General features: G+C 46.9%; 1 long non-coding RNA gene across 3 annotated transcripts in view; it reads right to left on the reverse strand.

Moving 5' to 3' along the window:
• LOC132487544 (uncharacterized) overlaps positions 1-16,975 on the reverse strand; it is a 139,447-nt gene that overhangs the window by 118,104 nt on the left and 4,368 nt on the right. For 2 of the 3 annotated variants that reach the window (XR_009531652.1, XR_009531651.1), the window contains exon 2: positions 5,866-6,050. This is a non-coding gene — a long non-coding RNA (uncharacterized LOC132487544). Of the gene's footprint in view, positions 1-2,208; positions 2,287-5,865; positions 6,051-16,975 lie in introns of those variants that run through there. The other variant, XR_009531653.1, reaches the window with a different exon arrangement.

Consider the following 16,975-nt stretch of genomic DNA (forward strand, 5'->3'; position numbering starts at 1 on the left):
CCCGCCTGCTCCGTGTCTCTTGGAGGAGAGGGGGCAGGGGGCAGACCCTGGATAGGAGGTGAGTGCATTTGGGCCCCTGGGCAGCCAGAGCCCAGGCTGAGGGAAGGGAGGTGGCCAGGGCCCAGGTAGGGTGGGACCACAACGGGCTCACTGGGGGACTCCCAGGTATGGGTCCTGGGAGCAGTGCTCCTGCCTCTCGACCTCCATCACCCTGTTCTCTCTCTCTCTCCATAGAGAATCCTGCCTCACTCTTCCTTCAGTTCAGATGGCTGTTTCCTATCAGTTAGCCTGAAGAGGCAGCTTGCTGAGATCCTCTAGGGGCGGGGCTGCCTCCCTAGGGAGACGCATTGGTCTCTTGCCCCCTACCCTGAGCCACAGATCATCAACCCACCCTCCCACAGACCCAGTGATGAGGTTGGTGGTGGTTCTCCACGGGCCTGGGTGCTGCTCCTCAGGTGCACTGGGGAGGGGGATAACTTGGGAACTACAGGGTGGAAGGAGCTTGGGTTCTCAAGCCAGAGCATCTGGGGTTGATTTCCTGCTTCTTTACCTACTGGCTATGTGCTCTTGCGCAAGATTCTGAATCGTTCTGAACCTCAGTTTTTGTTATCCATAAAATGGAGATGATAATTTCCTGTCCTCTAGGGTTGTGATGAAGACAGGATAAGAAAATATATTCAAAGTGTCTAGTCTAGGGCCTAGTCCAAAATGGGGATTCTTTAAATATTATTGCCTATCTCAAGCACAAACTATAAAGGAAGGAAACCTTCCATCTCGAGTCCAGTCCTCCGCTCCTGAGAGGTTCCTTTGTAATTTCTTTGAACCGTGCAATTTAGCACCGAATTATACATGCATTTATTTCAGTACTTAATATTAAAGTCAATATCACCTTTAACAAGTAAGTAACATCACGTGTATGGATTTCCTCTCTCCACACTCTCTCAACTCACTTATACTGTGGGCCTTCCCCAGAGCAATGAGATAAAAAGCAAGTGCGCTGGAATCTAGCGCTCCCTGCGGCCTCTAGATTAGGCTCTTGGTCTCCCAGAGGGTTCTTAGATCTCACCATCCATTTTCTTCCACTGAGCTTAAGCATCAAAGCATTATTTGTGGAGAAAGCCAGACAAATAGACGGTGGGGGAGACAGGAAATCGGGATTTGTAGGTCGGGGAGAAACACTTCTGGCTCAAGTCAGCAGGACCTGGCCTTCTTTCAAGCAGCACCCACACTTCTGCTGCAAACTCTGCTAAGTCAGACCCTGCAAAACTCAGAGGACATGCAGGCAAAAGCCTTAGTTACAGCAAATACAGAGGCAGCCTTGGGAAGGATCTGCTCTGTAGAGGTGCTGTTTGGCATGCTGTGGACCTCCAAAGTAAGACATACTGTACAGCCTGTGCACTCAGTGGCCCAGTCCTGGGTAAGTTTGGGGTATGGGGGGCAGGGTCAGGGCAGGATAACAGGTGATAGGACAAACGAGATGAAACTGAGGCCGCTGGAACGGCTGTGGAGGTCGTCCACTGCACAACCCCGGTTCCAGTCCCTAGACTGCCGGACCTGGGGATGGTGCGTGCCAAGGCTGGGCCATGCAGCAGCCCTCGGATAATTGCTGTGACTGAAATACACATAAAGGGATGGAGAAACACGAGTGAGACGGCCATGGTGTCTGGCTCTGTGTGGGTGTGTAAAATGCAGAGAGAAATATCAGTACTGATTCCATCAATACCTCCTCTAGACCTTCCTTCTGCATCTCACTCTTCTTTTTTCTTTGCAAAAATTCCCACTTTTTGACAGTGCATCATAACGACTAAAATGATTCTTGGCCCCATATTTCTTTGACATGCACAAGACTTGGCGGACTCACAGGAAAATGAGGTCATTTTACAAAACCTTGTAATGATTGGAACCTGTGCTTTCCATGGTGGGCAGCGAGGCCGGGGGGAGGGGCAGTAACCCGGACACAATCTCGTCAGTTGGAAGTGTCCAAGCCAGGAACCTCCCCTCCCTCCAGGAGGTGTGACGGAAGGAGGCCTTTTACACCTGGGAACGGGTTTCACGCCACTGAGAGGAAGGCTTTGCGTCTCCGAGCTGGGAAGACGGCTGGGCCGGCCTGCTCTTCCCAGCTGCTTTGCACGTAAAATCTGAGAGAGCTTATTTTAGAAAGATATTTAACGCCGCACACCGAATGTCGAATGCATGGCTCACACATACCTGGGAGCGGTGGCGGCCGGTCCGTCACAGGAGGGAGAGCAATCAAAATGTCCGGTAACTTTAGCCGCCCGGGGAGGGGCGAGGGCGAGGGCGCGGCGCGGGGCGGGGGGGCGGGGAATAAGCTGAGAGCGCGCGCGCCGTGCTCATCCCACCCTCTAGAGTCACCAGTTCACATTCTCACAGCACAGCGGATTAGCAGCTGCAGGTTTCCTCCCCACCTACATGTCCCCTGAGGTCTGCGAGCCACCTTCTGCTAGGAAGGCCTTTGAGAGGCAGGGTTTGTCAGCACTGCAGAATACGCTGTGCTTATACCACAAACTGCTTCTTGATAAAAAAAAAAAAAGAAGAAGAAGAAGAAGAAGAAATGACACGTCCCTCGGGTCTAATCCTTCTCTGTGTGAAGCCTGTCTTCCTGGTGCTGTCTTTCAAAATAGCTCCCATGTGTCTCTAGAGGTGAGCTGGGGTTGCAGATGTGGTGTGTGCCGTGAAGATACAAAAAGGAGGCCTCTTTTCGGTCTGTTCAAAACTTTCCTGTTTGGGGGGTACAGAGGTCTGCCTGCCCAAGTGCAAATGGAGAGAGGAGAGTGGGGGCCAAGTGTGAGGGCTGGAAGGACTAATGAGGCCAGGGTCTCGTTCTGGTTCCACCTCTTAACTGTTAGAAGCTCTGAGGTCCTCGGCCAAATCATCTAAGTTGTTTGCTTTAGCTTTATTTTTTTGTCTGTTAACATGGGATTGATATCTGCCTATCCCTTGAGGTCAAGATAAATAAGAGAAAGTACCCAACGGCACTGTGAAAACTAAAAGTGTGGTAAGATTATCGTTATTTTGCTGCATAGTCAATATTGGACTATTCTTTCTTATGGGCCCTAATACTAGTCAACCTGAGACACGTGAAAAGCCCAATCAATTCAACCAACTAATGTATATTAAGAAACTACCATGTGCTGGAAATTGTATTCGCCACTGAGAGTAGAAAGATGAATATTACATGATTTCTATTTTCATATTTACTGAATTTTAAGTCCTCTGTATGCACTTGTGGGCTGTATATTTATGAGTTAACGAACGGATGGACATTTCACTTCCATCTGCCTTGGGAATCCAGACGATACATAACCCACCCTCCCCGCACCCCCCCACTCGTCCTCACTCCTTTCCAGAACTGTGACCCTATGGTTTCTGCTCCTCTGCTTGGTACAGAGGCCACCTCAGATCACACAGTTGCCATGACACGCAGCCTTGCAGTAAAAGAGGGTTCAGTGCTGTCACCATGTGAAGCTCTCCAGGCCTCCCAGGGTCATTGGTGTGGGTCAGCGGGAGAAAGAGAACTCAGCTGCGATCAGTCAGTCCTGGATGTGAGTCCGAGCCCTGCTCGTTATTAGTTTAGTGAATTGCGTTCCCCTCAGCAAGACTGAGACTGGGATTCTCTGCCTAGGAGGCCCACCCCCTTCAGCGCGCTCTCAGAGAATGACCAGAGGAGCTCCCAGTTCAGATCCCTTCTCCAACACTGGGACAGCTTCTTCACCTCACTTAAAACTAGAGGAGGTCATTCATTCACCCCACAGATATTCACTGGGCACCTGCTAGGTACCAGGCACTGCTCTCCCTGTGGCAGATAGCAACAACAAACCAGCAAGGGGCCTGCTCTCCTGGAGCTCATCCTCCAGCCTCTTCATCACACGGTTCTTCCCAAGAACACCAGGGGCCTTAAAATCTCAAACAAGCATATGGACTTGGCCCTGTTCTTCTGACCTAGAATAGTTGCTTGGGCTTCATTTTACCAACACTGCCTTATCTTCATTGCTCTCTGACATCTGGGAAAGAATTAAGTCATGATTTAGACCTTAATCTGTGCCCAAGGTTTGCTTTCCAAATGCAATGGTTACTTTCAAGTTGCCCCAAAAAGAGTGTCCGTGAGGGTCCTACAGACAGAAGGGTCTCATCCACAGCCGCCAGCACGTGGGAATTAAGAAGCGCGTGGCCCATGGGTTCTTTTGGAGCCACATAGGGAGGGGCCTGGTCAGATGCTTCACCTGGAGCCAAGTGGTAGACCCTGAGATGGGGCCCAGGCGGTACAGCAAAGAGCTGGGTTTCCCTTAGATCTTGCTGTGTTCCAAAGTCCCCCTCTCTGCATCTCAGTGGCCTCATGTCCCAGTGAGACTGTCACTGGCTCCACTGGCTGTGGGATTTTTTAGGAGGACCAGATAAAGTAATGAAAGGGTTCCTTGAATAAACACACATGTGACATTTAACAATAACAAAAATGATACCATTTCAGGACCATCTCACCGCCTGTATGTTGATATCACATTACCCTCTTTAGGCTCACTTTTCCTTAAAACTTTAGTTTTTCCTCAGTAGAGAAAAAGGGACCTACACAGCAGTGTCTCTGGACCGAATGTAGCCCTGCATTTGCATCGATGAAAACAAGGAGAGCGGAGGGAGACAAAGGAGCGTGTGTGGAGGGGCAGAGGGCAGACATGCAGGTCCATTCCGTGTTACAGACAAACCGTCAGACTTCCTCGTGCAGGAATGAGGCGAGGCCAGTCAGGCCAGTCAGGCCAGAAGTCGGTCTAGCCCTGCTGGGATGCAATGGGGTATTTGCATCCAGCCAGGCAGGCCTGGAGGACAGACGACAGTACCCTTCATCATCCAAGGTAGTCACGGGACTGGCTCTCCTGAGACACACAGGGCCTGACCTCCTATTGGAGCACGAGGGTCCACAGAGCCAGCCTGGGGTGGGCTAGTGGTGGTGGTGGGGGGGTTCTACCTCCCTCCAGGGCTCCTGGTGTCGAAAGAGAGGCCTGAGCCTCTAACATTTAACAGAGACGGTTCAGCCAAGGCCTTCCATGCCGGAGGCTGGGTCAGCTTCCCATGCTGAGCGCAGGCCTGGAGCATCCTGCCTCACTCGCTTTCTGCCTCTTCTGTTAGGGGCCCACGGGCCCCTACAGTGATACTGTATCAGGTACCTTACACTAGGGGCAGAAGAGGGTAAGGACTCTGCCTCCTGAGACTACCTGAGTTCAAATGCTGACTCTGCTACTCACTTGCTGTGGGGCATTGTGCAAATTACTTTACCTCTCTGGGCCTGGTTTCCTCACCTGAAACGTGAGGAGAAGCAGTTGGGGCCTTTTGTTGTGGGCATCAGAAACACCCTCTTGTTCACTTAAACAAAGGGGGACTGAGGGGCTGGGTGTAGGCAGCTCACAGAGGAGGGGGACTGCTGCAGAAAGGGAGGCTCAGAAACATCAGGCCCCAGAGTTACTCCAGGGATCCCAGAAGCCAGACCCAAACCCAGGTTGCATCCGCCATGGGGATGAATCAGGCCCCCTCAAGAATCCCAGTCCTGTGGGACAGAGCCTGACTGGCCTTTCAGGGTCACATGGCCACCGTTTGGCTAAGAGAGGATGCGAGGCAACCCCGCCAACCTGCATAGAGTAGGACAGAGATTGTTCTCAGAACAGAGCTGGGCGCAGTACCAGAAGAAAGCGTGAATGGCTGCCAGGCCAAAAATATCAGAGAAATCCAACACAGTGGCCAATGACTCCCACAAATAGGGCTGTTGTGAGGGACAAATGAGATCAAACAGTAAAGCACTTAGCACAGGGCCTTGCTTGGTCTAAGAGGCCAAGAAGGTTTAGCTGCCCTGTTACTTACCTTAATCCTCAACAACTGTGAAGTATTGCCCCCGTTGTCCAGATGGGAAGAAACTGCGACTCCAACCGGTAAAGAGAGTTACCCGAGGTTCCCGCGGTGCCGAGCAGGATTCTGACCCCAGCGCTCCCTGCAGAGGCGGCTGCACAAACTGCAAAGCCTTGTGCAAGATGAAAACGAGGGACCCCCTGTTCAAAAAGCAAGGGGGAAAAATACCATTAAAGGAGCTAAAACATAAAGCGTTTTCTTTCCTTCCTGTGTCTCTCTCTAGAGTCTTGCTGTTTTTATTTGCTACTTAATGTCATTAAATTAAAAAATTTAATCATTAGCGTTAATTTTACTGGTCTTTAAATTGTGCAATACCAGTTTAAAATACACATAAGAGCATTTAACTTGTATGTGGACTCACCAGATCATCCTCAGCATAGGTGGTCGGCTAATCCAGAGAAGTAACATGAGTAAGAAAGGATATATATAGTTGACGTCCTTGACTGTGTTTCTCAGAACATCATTGCCTTATTTCTGCATTGGAAGCAAGCTCTGATTTGATTGCAAAGTGTGGCCTCTTGGGGTTTTCAGTGTCACAGGCATAACATGCTTATCTCGTGCTCAGGTTGGGTCTCACTGGATTCCTGTGCATCGTGGGTCCCCTGGAATTCTGTGTTCATGGGGCACCTCGAATGCCTTGTGCACGTGAAGCAGCTCAGAGAGGCTGACACGCATGTTGCTGGGGTCTCCTGTGTTCACTCATCTCTGCTTATGTGCATTCCCTGTCCTTTGGACTTCACTTGCAAAATACGAATTGAAAAATAAAATTACTAAGGATTTCAGGACAGTGACAGCAGAGCATTAAGCCAAGGGTGAGGTCCTTCTGAACTAGCCCTGCTTGCCTCTGACCTCAGAGCCTTGGCTTTTAGAACACACGCACCCCTGACCCCAGGAGTCAAAAGCCTCTTTCTCCCCTGGGATTGCTTTTGCTGTATGAGAGAAACCCTGAGTTTTGCCACTAGGGCTTCAAGAGCTGAGGGCACCCTGGGCTCAGGGGAAACCAAGCAGGTGGAGGAAAGTGTGCCCTGGAACCTCTCTGCACAGAGCGTGGGACCACAGGACTGGGAGCAGGACTGGTGAACTCCCACATGGGCTATAATGTCCATACCAAGCAGAGTATGGTCAGGGACACACACAGGTCTGCAACCGAAACCCTCATTCTCTGAGTGCAAAGCTCAGATATATCTGCCCAGCTTCACCCAGCGAGAGGCTGAGGGGTGGAAAGCATAGCAAGCCCACAGGTAGCAGTGTCATGAGCCTCTGGGCTGCAGGTGGCTCCCAGGTGAGCTCTCCAGGGAATATGAAACCCTCAGAATTGGTCTTGGGCCCAGAGCAGAGCTGGGTGCCCTGCCCACTGGCCTCTCCTCCCCAGGAGCACCACTCCAGTTCTGTGGTGGAGCGTCAGGCCCACGCTGGCTCTGTCAGCTCAGAGGGGCTCAGCTGGGATGCCTCCCAGGGATCTGTAGGCCAGTTCTGGAAACTTCTCCCACACCCCACCTCTTTGGGATTTCCAGTGGGGAGCGGAGAATCTCCCCATCCCCACAAAGCTCCACCCCACCCAGGTGCTTCCTGGGGATTTTACTGGCAAGCCAGCCACTGGAGTGACCAGCAGACCCCTTGGTGGGGATGGGAGGCTGCAGCAGGAGAGCAAAGAGCTGTTTCTCCTCTGACCTTAAAGGAAAGACAGCAAAGGGGACTGGGATTTATTTCCTGTTCCCAAGAAGCCAATAAGGACATTGACATTGTGCTTCAGTTTCTTACCTGCAAGACTGAGGAAATTTTCAGAGGAGGGAAAGGGAGGAATAAAATGTGGAGGCTGAGCTGTAATGGCTGTAATGCCCCTCGACAAGCCCAGCTCTGCCACCCACGATCTCTACAGTTCGTGCTAGCCCTGCACCAACCCCCATGCCTGCCTCTGTAAGCGGGGGGGCCATGCCTGCAGCCTCTGTGAGGATTATGGTGATACGGGTCTGTGACATGCCCAGGTAGGCCCTATAGTGGAGGTACTGCCTTATTGCTATTGTCCTAGGGGGTTTTCAGAAGCTCCCAAAAAGCAGATTTACCTCCTTTCAAGCAGACAGAACTGATAGAGACAATAAGCTTTGTCTGCACCAGTTTCAGTATTTATACTTGAAAGAAAGAGCCCTTTTATCAGAGAACAGGAAATAAGGTTTGACCTACAAATATTTCATTTTACCAATTGCCTCAGGGAAACTTCTTGGTCAACACCCTCCCTTAAAAGTTTGTGGGAGCTCTGAGAGCTTCTCCCTCCATCCCTGGGGAGCCTTTGTCTGCCTGGCAGGAATAGGCCCTTTCCAGGCCTGCAGTAAATCACTGTTGGTCAAGGGGCTCAGTGGGAGGTGAGTTGCAGCCCTGCGGGTGGGCTGAGGAGGGAATCTGGTGCCTCGGCTTTTTAGGACTGGAGGCACCTCATAAACACCCTCTGCTCACACAGAAATATCATATACCTGGCAAGTAAAGCCACGCTCCCATGCTCCTTTTCTTTGTTCTAAAATGTGTGCTTTCATCAGTCTTATAGTTTTCTGCATACAGGTCTTTTGTCTCCTTAGGTAGGTTTAGTCCTAGATATTTTATTCTTTTTGTTGCAGTGGTAAATGGGAGTGTTTCCTTAATTTCTCTTTCTGATTTTTCATCATTAGTGTACAGGAATGCAAGAGATTTCTGTGCATTAATTTTGTATCCTGCTACTTTACCAAATTCATTGATTAGCTCTAGTAGTGTTCTGGTAGCATCTTTAGGATTCTCTATGCATAGTATCCTGTCATCTGCAAACAATGACAGCTTTACTTCTTCTTTTCCAATTTGGATTCCTTTTATTTCTTTTTCTTCTCTGATTGCTGTGGTTAAAACTTCCAAAACTATGTTGAATAATAGTGGTGAGAGTGGGCATCCCTGTCTTGTTCCTGATTTTAGAGGAAATGCTTTCAGATTTTCCACCATTGAGAACGATGTTGGCTGTGGGTTTGTCATATATGGCCTTTATTATGTTAAGGTAAGTTCCCTCTATGCCTACTTTCTGGAGAGGTTTTATCATAAATGGGTGTTGAATTAGATATACGATGTTCTTGGACTGGAAGAATCAACATTGTGAAAATGACTATACTACCCAAAGCAATCTACAGATTCAATGCAATCCCTATCAAACTACCAATGGCATTTTTCACAGAACTAGAACAAAAAATTTCACAATTTGTATGGAAACACAAAAGACCCTGAATAGCCAAAGCAATCTTGAGAAAGAAAAATGGAGCTGGAGGAATCAGGCTGCCTGACTTCAGACTAAACTACAAAGGTACAGTAATCAAGACAGTATGGTACTGGCACAAAAACAGAAATATAGATCAATGGAACAGGATAGCCCAGAGATAAACCCACACACGTATGATCACCTTATCTTTGATAAAGGAGGCAAGAATATACAATGCAGAAAAGACAGCCTCTTCAATAAGTGGTGCTGGGAAAACTGGACAGCTACATGTAAAAGAATGAAATTAGAATACTCCCTAACACCATACACAAAAATAAACTCAAAATGGATTAGTGGCCTAAATGTAAGACCGGACACTATAAAACTCTTAGAGGAAAACATAGGCAGAACACTCTATGACATAAACCACAGCAAGATCCTTTTTGACCCACCTCCTAGAGAAATGGAAATAAAAACAAAAATAAACAAATGGGACCTAATGAAATTTAAAAGCTTTTGCATAGCAAAGGAAACCATAAACAAGATGAAAAAACAACCCTCAGAACGTAAGAAAATATTTGCAAACGAATCAACTGAAAAAGGATTAATCTCCAAAATATACAAGCAGCTCAAGCAACTCAATATCAAAAAAACAAACAACCCAATCCAAAACTGGCAGAAGATCTAAATAGACATTTCCCCAAAGAAGATATACAGATTGCCAACAAACACATGAAAGGATGCTCAACATCACTATCATTAGAGAAATGCAAATCAAACTACAATGAGGTATCACCTCACACTGGTCAGAATGGCCATCATCAAAAAATCTACAATAATTGCTGGAGAGGGTGTGGAGAAAACAGAAGTCTCTTGCACTGTTGGTGGGAATGTAAATTGATACAGCCACTATGGAGAACAGTATGGAAGTTCCTTAAAAAACTAAAAATAGAACTACCATATGACCCAGCAATCCCACTACTGGGCAACTACCCTGAAAAAACCATAATTCAAAGAGAGTCATGTACCACAATGTTCACTGCAGCTCTATTTACAATAGCCAGGACATGGAAGCAACCTAAGTGTCCATCGACAGATGAATGGATAAAGAAGGTGTGGCACATATATACAATGGAATATTACTCAGCCATAAAAAGAAACGAAATTGAGTTATTTGTAGTGAGGTGGATGGACCTAGAGTCTGTCATACAGAGTGAAGTTAAGTCAGAAAGAGAAAAACAAATACCGTATGCTAACACATATATATGGAATCTAAAAAAAATGGTTATGAAGAACCTAGGGGCAGGATAGGAATAAAGACTCAGATGTAGAGAATGGACTTCAGGACACAGGGAGGAGGAAGGGAAGGTAAGCTGGGACGAAGTGAGAGTAGCATTGACATATACACACTACCAAATGTAAAATAGATAGCTAGTGGGAAGCAGCCACATAGCACAGGGAGATCAGCTCAGTGCTTTGTGACCACCTAGAGGGGTGGGACAGGGAGGGTGGGAGGGAGATGCAAGAGGGAGGGGATATGGGAACATATGTACACGTATAGCTGATTCACTTTGTTATAAAGCAGAAACTAACATACCATTGTAAAGCAATTATACTTCAATAAAGATGTTAAAAAAATAAATTAATTAAATAAAATGTGTGCTTGGGGCCCAGAATATCTCCATTGGCCGGGCCTGTCTGACCAGTGTTCCTGGGGCAGGTCTGTGCCCTCCAACTGCTGCAGGAGCAGAATAATATTTTGAGAGCTCCAATGTGGAACCATCTGCAGTGAAATCGCCTCTCTGTGTTGGGTCAGAAAGTAGGAGTAGAAAAAACCCACTGTCAGGAGCACGCGTCTGCATTTCTCGCTCAGACCCTGGAAGCTGCATGGAGCTGGTGGGCTGCTGGGCTGGACCAGGTGTCGGGCATTGTCTGGCTAATGAAGTATTTAAGGGCTGTGTGCAGACCTTGCCCCCTGGGGCCCAGCAGCCCACAGGGCACTCTCATTAAGCTGACCCTGGAGGAGCAGGAATTGGTGGCTACATTTTGGGCACAGGTACAGCCAGAAAATCCCCTTTCCTTACAGGTGCTGGCCATTCCAGGTCAGTAAGGTCAGCTTATTACCCCTAAAAGAGAGGTCAGGGGAGGAGGTGCAGGCCGTGCCTGCCTCCCGGCCCCTCCTTACTCCACCCACAGCACACATGTCTTTTGTTAGGCTCTGGGGTGGGGAGCGGGCACTAGCATCGGAGAGCTGGCGTCAGCAATGTGTCAAAAGAAGCAACCACAGCAGAGGAACAGGGTGTCTGGTTGACTTCTCCAGAGCAGATGGATTACTCCTTCTTGGAAACTCACACAGTATGGACAACTCAGACCATAAATGTACCCCTGGTTAGGAACACAGTCTGCCTGGCCCCAAATACCAGCTCTATGATTGACTAGATGGTTGACTTTGGGCAAGTTACTTCTCTCTACTTCCTTCCTCTACTTTCAGTCTGAGAAAAGTGAAGATGCCCACTGCATAAAGTCACTGTGGCAAGTACACTATTCAAGATACACAAAGTGCTTAGAACAAACCCTGGTGCAGAACAAGCCCTAGACAAGAGGCTGCTATTATAATCATATAACTTGGGCTTCCCTGGTGGCGCAGTGGTTGAGAGTCCGCCTGCCGATGCAGGGGACACGGGTTCGTGCCCCGGTCCGGGAAGATCCCACATGCCACAGAGTGGCTAGGCCTGTGAGCCATGGCGGCTGAGCCTGCGTGTCCAGAGCCTGTGCTCCACAACGGGAGAGGCCACAACAGTGAGAGGCCCGTGTACCGCAAAAAAAAAATATATAAAAATAAAAATAAATAAATAAATAAAATCATATAACTTTTTTTGTGGTAAAGTATGCATAATATAAAATTTACCATTTTAGCCATTTTTAAGTTGTTCAGTTCAGTGGCATTCAGTACGTTCCCGTTGTTGTGCAACCATTGCCACTGTCCACCTCCAGAATCTTTTCATCATCTCAGACTGAAACTCAGTTTCATTAAACAATAATTCTTCGCTCCACCCTCTCCCCAGCTCCTGGTAACCTCTATTCTCCTTTCTGTCTCCAATCATAACTTTTGATATAAATATCTTATTTTCTTTATTCAACAAATAATTATTAAACACATACTTTGCACCTGGAACTGAAGTAGAATCTGGGAACACAGATCGACACAGTCTATGCCCTCGTGGAGCTTTAACTCTAGTAGACTGAGGTTGGTAATGAGCAAAAAAATGCACAAGACAATCTCAGACTGAGATGCATGCTATTGTTGAAAAAAATTATCCAGAACTTGGAAATAGGCAAAAGAGAGTACAGTACATCCTTTTAAAGCCATACATGGGCTTTGTTTAACAATACTGCCCAAGATTATTTAATGCTCCAGAGGACACACCTATGTTTGACTTACCTATTCACCATTTGATCAGAACACAGACACTGGGAGTTACAGGTTAACTTGTAGATTTCCAGCTAGTAGAAAAGATTATCCCAAAGATTATGGTCTTACTGTCCTGTAGGACAGGAACCATGTTTGTATCTAACCTAGAAACCTTATAGTATAAGAGAGCTTGTAAATGAACCCACATTTATATGTGCAATTAATCTATGACAAAGGAGGCAAGAATATACAATACAATCAGGAAAAGACAGCTTTTTCAATAAGTGGTGCTGGGAAAACTGGACAGCTACATGTAAAAGAATCAAACTGGACTATTTTCTCACTCTATATACAAAAATAAATTTAAAATGGATTAAAGACTTAAAAGGTAAGACCTGAAACCATAAAACTTCTAGAAGAAAATGTAAGCAGTATACTCTTTGACATTGGTCTTAGCAATATTTTTTTGGATCTGTCTCCTCAGGTAAGGGAAACAAAAGCAAAAATAAACAAATGGGACTACATCAAAAGCTTTTGCACAGCAAAGGAAACTATCAACAAAATGTAAAGGCTGCCTACCGAATGAGAGAAGAAATTTGCCAACAGTATATTAGATAAGGGGCCATTACATGAAATATACAAAGAACTCCTACAACTCAATATCAAAAAAAACCCAAACAACCAAATTAAAAATTGGGCAGAGGATCAGAATGGACATTTTTCCAAAGAAGACATATAGATGGCCAACAGGCACATGAAAAGATGCTCAACATCACTAATCATCAGGCAAATGCAAATCAAAAGCACAATAAGATATCAAGTCACACCTGTCAGAAGAGCTGTTATCAAAAAAACAACAAATAACAAGTGTTGGCAGGGATGTGGAGAAAAGGGAACCCTTGTGCACTGTTGGTGGGAATGTAAATTGGTGCAGCCACTATGGAAAGAGTATGGAGATTCCTCAAAAAATTAAAAATAGAACTACCATATGATCCGGAAATTCCATGCCTGGGTATTTATCTGAAGAAACCGAAAACACGAATTAGGAAAGATATATGCACCCCTATGTTCACTGCAGCATTATTTACAATATCCAAGATGTGGAAGCAACCTAAGTGTCCATCAACAGATGAATGGATAAAGAAAATTGGTATATATATATATATATATATATATATACACACACACACACACACACACACACACAATAGAATATTACTCAGCCACAAGAAAGAATGAAATCTTGCCATTTGCAACAATGTGGATGGACCTAGAGAATATTATCCTAAGTGAAATAAGTCAGACAGAGAAAGACAAATATGGTATGATTTCACTTACATGTGGAATCTAAAAAACAAAACATATGAACAAACATAACAAAACAGAGGGTCAGAGATACAAAGAACAAATAGGTAGTTGCCAGAGGGGAAGGGGGTAGGGGGAGGAGAGAAATAGGTGAGGGAGATTAAGAGGTACAAACTTCTAGTTGCAAAATAAATGAGTCACAGGTATGAAATGTACAGTGGGGGGAATATAGTCAATAATTATGAATATCTTTTATGGTGACAGATGGTAACTAGACTTATCATAGTGATCATTTTGAAATGTATAGAAATACAGAATCACTGTGTTGCATAACAGGAACATAGTGTTGTAGGTCAATTATACTTCAAAAACAAACAAACTCGTAGAAAAAGAGATCAGATCTGTGGTTACCAGAGGTGGGGGTGGGGGGATAGGGAACTGAATGAAGGTGACCAAAAGGTGTGTGGACAAAAAACTGCTGCCTGCCATCACAGTAAAAGATGAGTGTTGCCCCCCCATCAAACCATCAGCCACTGCGGCTAGCCCCGAGGGGAATTCAGGGTGGAGAAAAAGAGGCTACTGGCCTTAGAGAGTTAAGGTGCATATCAAGGAATAATTCCAATAAGCCCAGACTCTTGCATCTTCCCATACACAGAAAAGCACTAACTTGAGATGTCTGTTTTTGTGACTAGCAGTAATCTTTCGATGTTCGACTACATGTTTTTTTCCCTGGCAAAAACTGTTATACATCCTGTCTCCTCCCTTATCTCTTCGGAACAGTTCCTCAGACCTTTCTGAGAGGCTGTATCCCAGGCTATATAGGGCCAGGGGTCAAGCTTTCTACCTCACTGGATTCCTCTCTCCGCCTATGTTTAGTTCAGGGAGGCTAAGTGATACTGATTCATCTAGCCTGGTTACCCCAAACTACTCCAAGCCTGAAGCCCACTGTTTCTTCCACCAGACCTTTGTCTCAGCCCTGGTTGTGAGACTTTGGGGATGGGGAAGGGGATGCCTTTGAGAAACACATGGAGAGGGAGGAGCCAGCACTGGGCTAGCTGGTAGGAACCCAAAAGGGGAGTGGCCAGTGCATCCCAGGAAGTTCCCCCAGGGCCCAGAAGTTGGCCGCGGCCACCAGCGTGTTGGACTCAGGGGACTTTGTCATAGTCCTGCTGTAGGACCTCTCCGGTAAAATGCGAGCGATCCTTTCAGCTCTAAAACCCTCCAGGATTCCCTGAACACCCCGCAACCCTGCCCTTCAAATCCCGCCTCTTGCACAGAAGTGAGTCCTCGCGACAGCGCTACTGAACAGCGCCCTCTAGTGGAACCTTGTGTTCCGGCCGTAACCTCTCTGGGGGCAGGGATGACTGGGGCCGCCTAGGATAGGGGGCTTTTCCGTAGAGACCCAGCCCACACTAGTCCTCGGAGCTCCTACTGTGTGCCAGTCACGATCAGCAGCTGTTAGGTACTGGCAGCAGTGCAAGAGCTCGGGCCACGCCTGTCTTGTTCACCACTGGGCCTCAGCACATCATATTGCCAGCACATACTAAATATTCCTTACATGCTTTTTAAATGAATGAATGAAGAAACAAGTAAGATGCAGTGGCTGGACCTTAATGAAATCAGTGTGGGGACTGGTCTGTGTTACTTCACAGTGCTTGCATGAGCAGAAGTTAATTTGTGTCTTTTTAATTAAGCTCAAGCTAACAGGCAGCTGAGTATAGTGTTAAACACAAGAATTCAGGAGTCAGACTGCCTGGGTTCAATTCCTGGCTGTGCCACTTAACAACTCTGAGATCTCGGATAAATTACTTGTCCCTCTTCTGTTAAGACAGGGATACCTTATTGCATTGCCATGAGGTTAAAATAATTAAAATTTGTAAAGTACTTAAGAGAGTACCTTGCACATACTTTGCATTCTGTTAGTATTTAAAATAAAACAAAACAAGAACAAGGGAAACTTGCTTAACAAATGGAGTGATGTCCAACAGTGAACTGGCTAAGTAATGATGTACTGAGCTGCCCATAACCAGAGGTATGGGAGGATGCATTAGCTCTTTAAGATAATCAATAATAACTATTATCTATTGAGCACTTAATGTCATCCAGCACTATGCTAAGTACTTTGCACTTATTATCCTATTTTGTTTTTACGATAACTCTGTGAGGCAGGTATTACGGTTTAACACAGGAAACAGAGGCTTTGTGACAAGTTGAGATTCCTCATTGTGGAGCTGTTGATTCTGAGGTGAGTCATGCTCAGAATTCAGGGAACACCTGGACGCCCGAGGTCATGCGGGGCATGGGAACCAGGAGGAAAAGGAAGGTGAGCAGTCTGTGGGCTGGAGGGAAGAGACTCCAGGACTGGCCAGAGCCCAGGGCTTGGTGATAAGAAGCCCTTTGTGTTGGGGCCCAAAGGCAGAGGAAGGGTGGTGGTGATGGGGAGGCTAAGGCAGTCTTGGTAGCAATCTATCAATCAGTCAACCAACCCTCCAAGCCAGAGACACTCTTTATTTGGCAATGAAGGGAAGGGAGGGGTTGGCAGGTGGCTCCAAAGGCCCCGGGTGCAAGACAGTGTCTCAGCCTGTGCAGGAAGCTCTCCAAAGCAGGGCAGTGTCCCTGCAGGGAAAGAGCTGGAAAATCCTGGAGGAGGGAACAGCGGGTAGATGGGATGAAAGACACCAGTGGTGGGGTGGGGTCAGTTCCTTGGAAAAGAGGAGACAAGCCTTTCACAGCAGTAGCAGGATGGAGGACATGAAGGGAGAGACACACCTAGAGGCGAAGAGGAAAGTTTTGCTTTTACGATAAAAAAAAGAGGAGGGTTTTCGGTTTTGTCTTTATAATAGAAAAGCTGAGATCATCAAGTCAAGGGCATGAGGGACTGAGTTTGGAGGCTTGAGAAAGGCAGAGTTGGTAATAAGCCTGAGGGGGGATCCTAGGAGAGCAAGAGAGGCAAAGAAATCTTGAGTCCCAGGAGGCTGAGCTGGGGAAGGAGGGCAGGAAGTCAGGGATGCTCAGCAAGACAGTCATTAATATGTAGGAGAGGTGACTGCTAGCCCAATCTCCCTGCTACTCAGGCCCCTCATTTTCCCATGAGAACCCCAAGACTGGGGGCTATAGGAGCTGTCTTATCCACCTAAGAG

The sequence above is a fragment of the Mesoplodon densirostris genome, chromosome 4 (assembly GCF_025265405.1).
Source record: "Mesoplodon densirostris isolate mMesDen1 chromosome 4, mMesDen1 primary haplotype, whole genome shotgun sequence".
Taxonomy (NCBI): Eukaryota; Metazoa; Chordata; class Mammalia; order Artiodactyla; family Ziphiidae; genus Mesoplodon; species Mesoplodon densirostris.